Raw genomic sequence first — 12,664 nt, 5'->3', positions numbered from 1 at the left:
GGTTCTCCCAAGATTAGGAAACTGCCACCTCTTAAACGTTATGACTACCAAAGTCCGGAAGCCATTACAGTGGAGCGGCCCTCATGGACAGGAAGCTGCCACCACACCAAACCAGACATGCTTTAATCCTCACTTGCAAATGAGCTTTCTGTGACTGTCTCCTGACAGTCACACACTTCTGCTAATGCTGCTGCAGAAAATTCAAATGCCTTAGGGCGCCTGGTGGCTCAGTCTGTTAAGTGTCCGACTTCCGTTCAGGTCATGATCTCACGGTTCTTGAGTTCAAGCCCCACATTGGGCTCTGTGCTGACAACTCAGAGCCTGGAGCCTGCTTTGGATTCTGTGTCTCCCTCTCCCTCTGCCCCTCACCCACTCTCACTCTCTCCCTCTCAAAAACAAATAAACATTAAAAAAAAGAGAGAGGGAGAGAGAGGCACCTGGGTGGTTCAGTCGGTTAAGTGTCCGACTTTGGCTCAGGTCATGATCTTACAACTGGAGGGTTCAAGCCCCACATTGGGCTCTGTGCTGACAACTCACAACCTGGAGCCTGCTTTGGATTCTGTGTCTCCCTCTCTCTCTGCCGCTCCCCTGCTCACACTCTCTCTCTCAAAAATAAATAAACAACTAAAAAATTTTAAAAAAAAAAGAAAATTCTAATGCCTCTATGACCAAACTTCAAAGAAAACACAGAAGCAGTGAAAGCATGGCCTCTGCCTCATTTCTACCTTCTAAACATTGCACAGTGCAACATAATGGCAGAACTTAAATGACATCCAGAGCCCTGAGGGTAGGGTAGTCTGGAAAATGCGGTGTTTGGCCCTTCAGCCACTACGGTACAAGAAGGCATATTAGAAGGCAGGTGGCATAGACAGTAGGAGCAGATCTAGCAAACCCATCACAAACCCCAAATACTAAGTTCTAGTCTTAAGCTCTGACAAAGAACTTTTGTAGATGTAACTCTGTTTGCAACCAGTGGGTCCACTACTTACATTTCTTTATATTCCCCACATACCTATTTTTTAATTCCTCAACAATGATAAATAAATTGTAAGTTCCAATTGATTGAATGACTGGTTTAGAATATGTTATAACAGAGAAAAGCATTCATTTTTATTTTTCTGACTCATTTCTAGAAATCACTGGGCAATGTCTCCTCCACACAGCTGCAGCACAAAATATTTGCTGTTTACCTTGATGAGATACCAGAAGGTCTTCTGAATCATCTGAGTAACAATAAATTATATTTGGTAGCATTGTAGATGAAGTACGTTGTACAGTATACTCATTTCTGGAAACTGACATGGCGAACCAATACACCCCTTTTTTTCCATTCACTTCAGAAAACAGAGAGTTTACTGTCTCAAGGAAAGACACACTTTCATGGCCTCTTGAAGTCAATAATGTGACTTACAGAAGAATCCCAGTAGAGATGAGCAGTCTGTCTTCTCCAAGATATCCCCTTTCTTATCGTGCATTCAGTTGTCTTGAAACTCCCAAAGTCTCTAGAGTAATTGTTTTGCCTGAAACAGAGAACATCTTTGTGAGTGTTTCTCAGAGGAACAACTGACCCAGAGAACTATAGGCCCTTCCTTCAAATTCTATTCTCAGCAGAGTACTGGTTTTGGGTATATAAATACCCAATTCATTCATTGTGCCTAGTATTGGCCAGAACCCAAACCTTGCACAGCCCCTTGGCCTGCTCAGATTTTGGGAGGGCAAAGGTCATCCTGTCCATCATCCTGTTTTCAGTCAGGACTATGCAAAATTAATCCCAACCTACAAGAAACTGATTATAACCTGGGAATGACATAAAATAGCCATTTTCTTCTCTGGTCTCCTGTGTTACTTCCTAAGGCATTGATTGAAAGAAAACAAGTAGCTAATGAAAGGTGAAAAGATTCCACTTCAGAAGCACCAAGAAGACCTTGACAAAACCCGTATGGGCCCTCAAAATGATTTTTCAATGATCACTGTGTTTTACTCAGAGTTAAGGATTTGGGAGACAGCCCACAGCAAGCAATGTAGAACACATTGACTTGAGCAGACCAGATCTCTCTCTCTGCAAACAAAGAGGGAAAGAAAGAAAATGAAGATAATTATTGTAGTAATTCAATAGCCCCCTTTTCCCCATGAAATGCTAAAATCCTTGCCTCAAACTTTGGTGGAGACTGATTACAGCTTAGTAGCTGCTCTGGTCATGGACCTTAAAAGCATTCTTCAGAGTGGAACAGTCTTCCATTCCACGTCCCCGCTGCAAACTTCGTGCTCCTCAGCAATACAGGATAATACCCTTCACTTTCTTTTGACAGTCAGACCCAAACTTTCCTGTCTAACCCTAAATTCTCAAGGCTTTTCTATCAAGGAATGCTAGGCACCCCCTGGAGGAACTGGCCAGGATGGAGGATAATGGCCCCAAAAGAAGGTGTTTACTATGCTTTTTTATTATTATTTTTTTAATGTTTATTTATTTTTGAGAGAGACAGAGACAGAATGCGAGTGGGTTAGGGGCAGAGAGAGAGGGAGACACAGAAGCAGAAGCAGGCTCCAGGCTCTGAGCTGTCAGCACAGAGCCTGATGCGGGGCTTGAACTCACAAGCCGCAAGATCATGACCTGAGCCAAAGTCAGACGCTCAACCGACTGAGCCACCCAGGCGCTACTATGCCTTTATTTTTAAAAGGAACCATGGGCAATTAAATGTCGTTTATACTCCTTTTTAAGAAATCAAGGAAGGAGTAAGAATAACCTCTCAGGATATCTTTTTAGAATCCTGTCTGGCCCTCAAGGCAAGTCCAGCTGTGTCTTGTCCCTTTGTGGCATCTGCCTGTCATTGTCTTACAACTCCTTCCCCCAACATGCACCAATGGAGGCTTCTGCCTATGCTTTGCCTACCAGACCTAATTTGTGCATTTCATTCTCCCTAATTGTCTTACCCCCGCCACACACACACACACACACACGATCCTCTATCACAACCCCAACATAGTCATAAAAGGCAATGACTTCAGAGCTAAATAGTGTGAGATCTAATTGTGGCTCCACCATATACAAACTGTTGGGCAAGTTCTATTCCTCAATGTTCTAATCTGTAAAATGAAGTTAATAATAGCATCTACCACAAAAAGTTGCTTTTGAAGGTTAAGTTATGAATGCTATTCAAGTGATCAGAAAAAATGTCTGGCATAAGGTGGTACTCAATGTATATATATATCAGCTCTTATTGTTACAGGATATGGCATCTAGATGGCATATTGAGTAATTACATTTCCTTCCTGTTCTAACAAACAGTAAAGTACTAGATGTTGGCTATGCCCACATCTCCATTCAGAGGAAAGTGGTCATGGATATTCTTTATTCTTTATTAAGATACTATCGCTGATGGTCACTGAACCAAAAATGAGTGCCCAGGACTGAGGCAACCACATGTCCATAAGATAAACATGAGCAAGACATTGCCAAGGAGACAACTTGACCTAAGAAGCTACCTAATCAGAGCACTCCACATTGAGTGGTGACAACCCAGCCCGATCAGAATTTCTCTCTTGGAAAGTTGGAATATAAAAGCACACAGGGAAGAAAACAATAGAGGCCTGTTTGAAAGACATTGAAAAAATGGCCAGATCACTAGTAGGGCAACCATATTCTGAACGGCAATTATTCACTGAGTTATTCATGAAGCCAGAAGAACTTTAAGCCTGCGAAGCAGAGGATCCAGTGATGGCACAGGTGGTGAGATAATTTCCCACGTTTTTTTTCACTTCGTTCACACACTTAACATATGCAACTTTCATCAACCAAAAGAAAAAGTCCCAAATGTACAAGTGAAAAATATCCAAACTGTTAACATAGGATTAACTAATACCAACTACTTTTAAGTACAGCTGTATAAATTCAAAAAAGCTATCCTGTATGTATATACAAAATTGTTTATACACAAGTCTATACATAGGGTCTATACATTTATTTCCTCAGAACCCTTAGGTGCCACCTCTTGGTGAAGACACCAACACTTCATTCACATATTTTACGAAGAAAGAAAGACTATTTCCAGGACTGACAACACTGTGCATATTGTATTCAGATCATGTGGGCTCCATTCAATTGATTAGGATCTTTCTGGTGCATCTTTGTGTTAAAACCTATCTCTTAAGTGGTGATTTTCAACCTTCAGTGTTAATAGAAACCTGTAAAATTTGTTAAAATGTAGACTCATGGGCCCCTTCCCTAGAGATTCTGATTCAGTAGAACTGGAGTGGAGCCTCAGGCAGGGAGGGTCACTATTTGTGACCTCACAGGTTATTCACCGTACTCCTCCAGGAACACATTCATACTGACGACAATGCGAATGCTTCCTGAGAGTTGTGCAGTGCACAACCTGCCCACCTAAATGTGGTGGCCATGAATAGTCCTCATGTAAGTGGCTCTAAGTTCACACTAAGAAATACAGAGAGTGACTTAGATATGTTCCTTTTTTGCCATCTCAAAGAATCCAACAAATATGAGTTCCCTGCTGATCCACCCAGGTCCTAGTTACTATTCATGCTTACCAGGTGTCTACAGTTGGGCAGGACTAAAGCAGAGAGGGAAAAGGATAGGCAGAAAAAGGACCAGTGCATTTGTGTTTCATTATAAGCTTCAACAAGAGGCTTGAAGTCTAGTCTAAATATATGTCCCTTCTGAGTGCTACTGCTGTGAAGCAATTGGAATGAAAGCAAATACAAAGAGCACAGAATGAATTGCAGGTGAAAACCCTACAACACCCTGAGGCACTGGCATTGCGCTCCCACCTCCCTGCCCCTCATTATAGATGTTGCTTTCGAAGCCCCATTAATTGGTGAGGGTCCCAATATACTTAAGGAGTAGAAAGATGCACAAGCCCCTGAAAAAAATCATTGTGCTTCTAGAGAAAGGATTTTTAAAAATTTTTTATTCAAGTTCCAATTAGTTAACATACGGCATAATATTAGTTTCAGGTGTACAATATAGTGATTCAACACTTCCATACATCACCTGTGCACTCCTTCATCCCCATAACCTAGTTAATCCATTCCTCCCTCCCCTCTGGCAACCATGAGTTTGTTCTCTATAGTTAAGAATCTGTTTCTTGATTTGCGTCTCTTTTTTCCCCTTTGCTCGTTTGTATTGTTTCTTAAATCCTGTACAAAAGTGAAACCATGTGGCATTTTTTTTGAAGAACTTATTTTGCGCAGCATAATATTCTCTAGCTCCACCCATCTCGTTGTAAATGGCAAGATTTCATTATTTTGCATGGGTAAATAATATCCCATTGTGTATATATACCACCTCTTCTTTTTTTTAAATTTTTTTAAGTTTATTTATTTTCGAGAGACACCGGGAGTGTGGGGGAGGGGCAGAGAGAGAGAGAGAGAGAGGGAAAAAGGATCTGAAGCGGGCTCTGTGCTGACAGCAGACAGCCCAATGCAGGGCCTGAGCTCACAAACCATGAGATCATGACCTGAGCTGAAGTTGTTTGCTTAACAGACCAAGCCACCCAGTTGCTTTTCTTTCTCCATTCATCTATCTATGGGCACTTGGGCTGTTTCCATAATTTGGCTATTGTAAGTAATGGTGCTATAAACATCAGGGTCATGTATCCCTTTGAATTAGTAATTTTGTATTCTTTGGACAAACACCTAGTAGTGTGATTGTTGGATTGTAGGGGAGTTCTATTTTTAACTTTTTGAGGAAACTCCATACTGTTTTACACAGTGGCTGCACCAGTTTGCATTCCCACCAACCATGCAAGAGGCTTCCTTTTCCTCCATATTCTCACCAACACCTATCGTTTCTTGTGTTGCTGATTTTACCCATTCTGACAGGTGTGAGGTGATATCTCATTGTAGTTTTGATGATAAGTGATGTGGAGCATCTTTTCATGTGTCTGTCTTCTTTGGAGAAATGTCTATTCATGTCTTCTGCCCATTTTTTAATTGGATTATTTGTTTTTTGGGTGTTGAGTTATATAAATTCTTTGTCTATTTTGGACACTAACCCTTTATCAGATATGTCATTTGACAATAACTTTTCCCATTCGATAGGTTGCCTTTTAGTTTTGTTGATTGTTTCCTTTGCTGTGCAGAAGCTTTTTATTTTAATGTAGTCCCAATAGTTTATTTTTGCTTTTGTTCCCTTGCCTCAGGAGAAATATCTAGAAAGAAGTTGCTACAGATGATGTCAAAGAAGTTACTGCCTGTGTTCACTAGAGAAAGGATTTATCATCTTGTATCAAGTGAGTTCAAGTCAACAGGTTTTTGCTGAGCACAGTTAGGTGCTGATGGAATTAAAAAAAAAAATTAGAAGACTCCATCTGAAGCCACCCAAGGAGAGAAGTGTCTCTTGTGAAGAAGAGGGACACAACTAAAACATGTAAAGAAACTGGAGGACAAGGAAGAAAATATGTCATCAAGTACAAAGTTAATGAGGCGGTACCTGAATTAGAGCTCAGGAAACCAAGAGACAAGTGAGGCTGTGCAGTGCCACATGGAGGCACTTGAAGAATATTCTAGCAGCTACTTTTGTAAACAGTAGAGGTGTCTGAGGTTTGAAAGGAGAAACACACTTGGTCATTTTTCTGTCGGTCGGCATTTCCTTTGATCCCAGTATTGGACTTGGTCACATTCACATGCTCTGGACCCTAACATTTTACTCTGATTTTCCCGAGTGCACCTAACTTCTGCCACACGCTAGCCTCGACTTCTCAGACACTGGGCTAGGACACCAACGGGAACCACCCAGCACTTGTGCGAAACTGGTGAAGCGAGGGAGATGACACCTGGGGGCAATCCTTGACATGTCAGGGCTGAGAACTTGCGGGTGCCTGTCCCACTTGTGTCCCTTGAGTGGACAGTTCTGAGAGGCATTTTTCATGGCTCTCAGTCCCAGAAGGAACAGGCCCCAGTTTCTCACAGCAGTGACCAAACTTGATAACAAACTCTTTACCAACTGGCTTTGCCGCTGGTCTTGTTTTCCTTCTTCCCCATCCCCCACTCCCATTCGCTGACCTCATTTCCCAAACCACCTGCATACAAACCCTTGTCTTATGCCCTATTTCTGATAGGAACCCTGGTATAAACAATCTCCTAGAGAGATAATGGTTTCTGGTTCCTGATATTTTATGCTCAATTTGCAGGGAACTCTGACACAGGCCTTCTCCCCCAAGCACACTCATCTCAGGAAGGTTCAAACCAAAATGTACTGTGTGCTTCATGTGAGGTTTTGCCAAAGGCAAGATTATAATTCCCGAAGGCCCAGGATATGAGGACAAGGAGGAGAAGGGAGTATTTTATATTTCCCCATTATGTGCCACTACTGTGCTATATGTTTGTATCTTATCAACTGTTACATAAACCTGATGAGGTGGGTAGAATCTTTTTTTTTTTTTTGTAAGAAATGAGGAAACTGCTCAGCAAGCAAGCAGTGACAGAATCAGGATTTGAATTCAAGTCTGACTCTCAAGTCCATATTTTGCCCACTTACCTGATGTTTTCTCCCACGTACTAATTCATGCCTGGGGTTAGGTGCCTGTTTCTCAACAGCGTCAGGGGTCTTCATCTTTCAGTTTTGTCAGTTTGGGAACTCGAAATCAGTGATCTGCAGCAATTAGGTGGCATTTTAATCTCTCCAGGTTGTGGCATAGAGTTGTCCCTTTAAGCAAGAGAGAAAGTTCAGAACATAGAAAGCTGCTTATGTCTGTATGCTACACCCAGGGATTTAAAGCCGGCTTCAGTTTGGCTCTGAGAAATGCAAGGCACCTGTCTGGCCAGTAATGAACACAGAACGTGAGTCAGACCTATCATGGCTCGGGGCTCAATGCTGAGCACACAGTAGGTACACAAGAAACATTTGCCAAACTACCCGTGAGCTCTGAGAGCCAAGGCTCCGCTTCCCTCCAAGTGCCTGCCAAAAGTAAATTGTTGGGGGTCACGTAATACATCTCTATGCTCTCTACACCAAGCCCTACTTGTACCTTTTACATGCCAGACCCAAGAATAACAGGGATGTAAACACATTTACGGAAGTCACACAGTAGCATTTTGAGACTGAGAACCGCCGGCCTCCTTTGTGATCACATAGCTTCTTAACCCACAGCTCTTTGAGCTGCCACTGTTTATATTGCTCATACAGGATTAACCAGATCCCCACTGCTTTGTGCCATCCTCTGTGCTCTTCCTGTTTTTGTGTTTATTTACTAATTGGCTGGCTCTAGTTGTTTCCTATTGATTTACAATTCAACTCAGAAAAAGTGATTCAAGTGTAGAGTATTGAAGGCTTGGATCTATATTCTTACACAGCTTCTTTGGTCAGAGACCATGTCGTCTCTGGGAATATCCACTCACCTAGCATTTCCCAACCTTGGTGAAGAAGAGATCAGAATCATTAAACCTCCCAGAGTAGACAATGCCACATTCATCCATTCACTCATTGAGACAGAATACATTATTTCTACACAAAGAAAAGTAGGGGGGCATGTGGCTGGCTCAGTTGGTAGAGCACACAACTCAGTCTCTGGGTCGTGAGTTCAAGCCTCACGCTGAGTGTGGAGTCTACTTAAAATACAATAAAAAAAAATTTTTTAAGTCTAAAAATAAAGACAAGTAGGGACTTTAATCCATTTTCTTGAGCACCAGGATGCCACAGTTAGGACTCTATGCAGTGTTTCTCAAACTGCAGTCCCTTCGACCAACTGCATCAGAATTCCCTGCCATGATTATAAATATAGATTCCTGGACTCTTTCTCAGACTTAATGTAACAGAATTTGGTTTTGGTTTTTTACCAGGTTATTATTAACCAGGAGATTCTCATCACACTAAAGTTTAAGACCCCCCCAAGATCTATGAGGACTTACATGCCCTACATGGCCAAACAAAGATTTCATTAGTGGACATCACCTATGCCTTGTCCAGTTCAAAGCCCTCAGGCAAGTTCTGGCACTGTATCACTTAATCTTCCTTCATTACATGAATTTAAGTCAATGAATTGGTAGGGGTGAAAAGAAACTGAGAAGAGAAGAAAAATCAAGGTACTACAATCCAAGAAATTCACTGATGAACTCAGGAGGAAATTGCCCCAAGAATAAACCATGACAGTTAAGTCACAGAAAACACATATTTCCAACTATTTCCCACATCTGTGTATGGCCTTCAATAACTTCCTGCAGGTATCCCCTTTTGGCTCCAAAACTGTAGTTATCCAACTTATACTCTGGAAGCAGGGAGGAGTTAACCCAATTGTCTAATTTCCATTGGGAATGCAGGAGAAATTTGGCTTTATCTCAAAGCTATGTGTTATAATAACACCATTTTACAATTTACAATTGTAAAGTAATTTATGGTTTCTAACATTTTTAAGGATAATACCCCACTTAAACTTTGCATTGTTAGAAATACCCAAGTTATAATGTATATACTAATAAGGTTAACAGCAAGCCAGGATTTGGTTGTCTCCTCAAGTAGTGTTTTATTTTTTTAATTTTTTTAAATGTTTATTTTTGAGAGAGAGAGAGAGAGAGAAAAGGGGAAGAGAGAGAGGGAGACACAGAATCTGAAGCAGGCTCCAGCCTCGGAGCTGTCAGCACAGAGCCCAACTTGGGGCTCAAGCTTGTGAACCACGAGATCATGACCTGAGTTAAAGTCAGATGCTTAGCTGACTGAGCCACCCAGGTGACCCTCAAATAATTTCTTTTCAACACAATGAGGTCTTGAAAACAAGATGAGAAGACATTCTTCAGCAAGGATGGAGAAACATGCAAACTCTGACTCATAGACTGAGTTTCCCAAGACAACATCAATGTCCAGACATGTACTCAATGACAGAAAAAAAACAAAAAAACAAAAACCTGATGATTTGCCAGAATGAAAATTAGCTCCTCTGATTCAGTGGGTTTGAGTGTATAAATTTTGTTAATAAAATCACCTGCTATAGATCAGATTCCAGGAGACCTATTATGTCTTAAATCATTTCCTGAATTTATTCAAATCTGCCTGTTGAAGAAAGGTTCACTCTCATGCATAATGCCTTTGACCACAAATAAAGTCTCTGCCATCTGTTTTCACACTAGGAAAACACTATTTGGATTCAGTGATGAAATAAAAAAAAATCCTATTCACATAAATCCAAGTTTTGTTCTCTTACCCTGGGATCCCTCCTGCTGAAATTACAAGAAAAAGAACTTTGTTAATTAAAAAGATGAAGTGTGAACATGTGTTATTCAAGAATATTGATACCTCCACCTACATCTCCAAATTATTAACATTCACATGGCCCTTGGTTTTTGTTTGTTTATCGGCAACGAGAGCTTGTTTAAATCAGGGCTTCAGATACGTCATTTTATCAGGCACCAGCAATGTTTCAGAGGGTACATGGAGATGTCTTTCTTTTTGGAGCTCTTTATAGCCCTTTTAAACAAATATTTCAAGGATAGTTATTGCCACTGAGTATCTTACTGAAATAGGAAAACATAGGTGGATTCGGTCACTAAAGAACTCCAGAGAATTTAAAACTGGTTAGACAAAGGAAATGTCATTATCATGGTTGATACAGATGGATACTGAATCCTTAAACTCCCCCTGTTGATGACTTTTGCTCTGGATTATGGAGGACATTGATCAAGGGTAAACATATAGTCTTCAATACAGCCTGGAGTTTCAGTATCACACTTCCAGTTCTACCCTGGGGAGCTAGTTTTGAGGACTTTTTTTTTTTTCCTCCTTTAATACCAGACCTAGAATTAGAGCAGGCTCAATAGCCTCTTACTTGTCTATTTTCTCTCCAGCCCTCACTATGTTCCTGACTCTCACATCTTACCATTGTCCCTCCAGAGAAGGAAGTAGGGGAATGTGTAAAATGTGAGGGAGCCCTTCCTCTGAACTATCCCCTAGGCTTCTTTTCCCTGGCCCCATCCACAGGAGGACCTCAGGCCTGGAGGTGCCTGGAACCTGACTTTCTATCATCCTAGAAAAGACAGGGGATGAAGGGTGGTTCTGTTTATAATCTTTACACTTCTCTCAGCAAGAGCCCCACCTTCTAGCATCCTGGCCTCCTTGAGTGTAACTAATCCACATCAGCATCCCTCCTTTCAGGGATAGAATACGGGGCAGTGGGAGGATGCTTCATCCCTGCAGCTTGGAAACATTATCAACCCAATATCTCAGGGTCACACAAGTCAGAGGTCCTTTCTGCCACCTCTTACTTCTGCCCATGACCCCATGATTCTCCCAGGGCAGAACATCCAGGCCATGCTCTTCCCTTTGTGCCCCAAATTAGTTCAGATGAATCCTTCACACCATTCTTACATCTGTAGCTTTCCATATTCACTGCTTTGACTCTAATTCAGACTTTACTATTTGCATACCAGGATATATTAGAAGAGGCTCTTATCTTGTGTTCCTTGACTCATTCACCAACCACTCTCTGTTGTTTCAAAGGACTCTTCCTGAGAGTCATTGTTTTCATGTCATGATGGTGGTATAGGAAAATATTAAGGGGCATGGATACTGAGGTCAGTCTGTCTGGGCTCCAATCCTGAATCTGCTACTTATTAACTGTTACTTTGGGCAAGTTACTTAATCACTCTGTGCCACAACATCCTCCACCTGAAATAGGGATAATATATACATATCTCATAGGATTAATCTGAAGATGAAATGAATTAATATAGAAAAGGGTCTGGTATTTAATAAGCATCCAATAAGTGGTAGCTATTATTACTATTATTATGGAATATGGCTCAGACTTCTTGGCCCAGCATCCGTTGGCCTACACAACCTCTACTCTGGAACTGTACTCTTAAAATGGTAGATGCTATCTTGGAGCTCCCCATAGCTTCTAAAAGAAATTAGAAACCCACTTAAGGTGATAAGCATGGTGGCCAATGAGCAAATATTTAATTCGAGCCAAGAGCCTAGAAGAAGTACAAAAAGCCGGGGAGGAGATGTGGTTTTCTTCCCTCTGCTGCTCCTGGGGACACATGCTATGCTCTGTGAAGCCAGAAGGAAGATTTGAGCTGATTATAATCTAATGAGGCTGCCAAATCAGTTTTACTTTCCAATACAGCATAATGACTGGTGAGTCCCACGGGCCCTAAGTCAGGGTTATTTTAACTGGTGGCATTATCTGGGTCAGACCAGTCAGCCTCCACGGGGAACACTCTGGGAAATGTCATCTTCCAAGGCAAAGTGGGAGCAGCCCTTACCACTCAATAGATGGTGATACCCATGGCATTTCCAGGACAATTTCTGAGTTCGTGAGATATAACAAGGGAACACAGGATGGGAAAAACAAAAGGGAAAGGAGAGAGAAGAGGGACAAGGACACAGCATAGCAGGGGGAAAAAAACAATACAAGTGGAATAGCAGTTAAGGGGCAGAGGAAAAGTGATTTAAAAAAGAGAAGAAGAAGAAGAGGAGGAGGAGGAGGAGGAGAAGGAGAAGGAGAAAATAAAAAACAAAAAGAGTAGAAATTAAAGGAACTGAGTACTGGGGGACAAAGCATGTCTGGAAAAAGAACTAGAAGCTCCAAGGGGCTTGTGTGACTGATGGATTCCGAAGACCTAAAATACACAAGACCAAAAAAAAAAAGAGGAAGGAAATACACAACACGGACACACCTTTGGCGTCTAAGCAGTGTCATCTAGAAATATTTGTTAA

The sequence above is a fragment of the Prionailurus viverrinus genome, chromosome A1 (assembly GCF_022837055.1).
Source record: "Prionailurus viverrinus isolate Anna chromosome A1, UM_Priviv_1.0, whole genome shotgun sequence".
Lineage (NCBI taxonomy): Eukaryota > Metazoa > Chordata > Mammalia > Carnivora > Felidae > Prionailurus > Prionailurus viverrinus.
The sequence above is the reverse complement of the archived record's forward strand: the minus strand, read 5'-3'. Positions refer to the sequence as shown.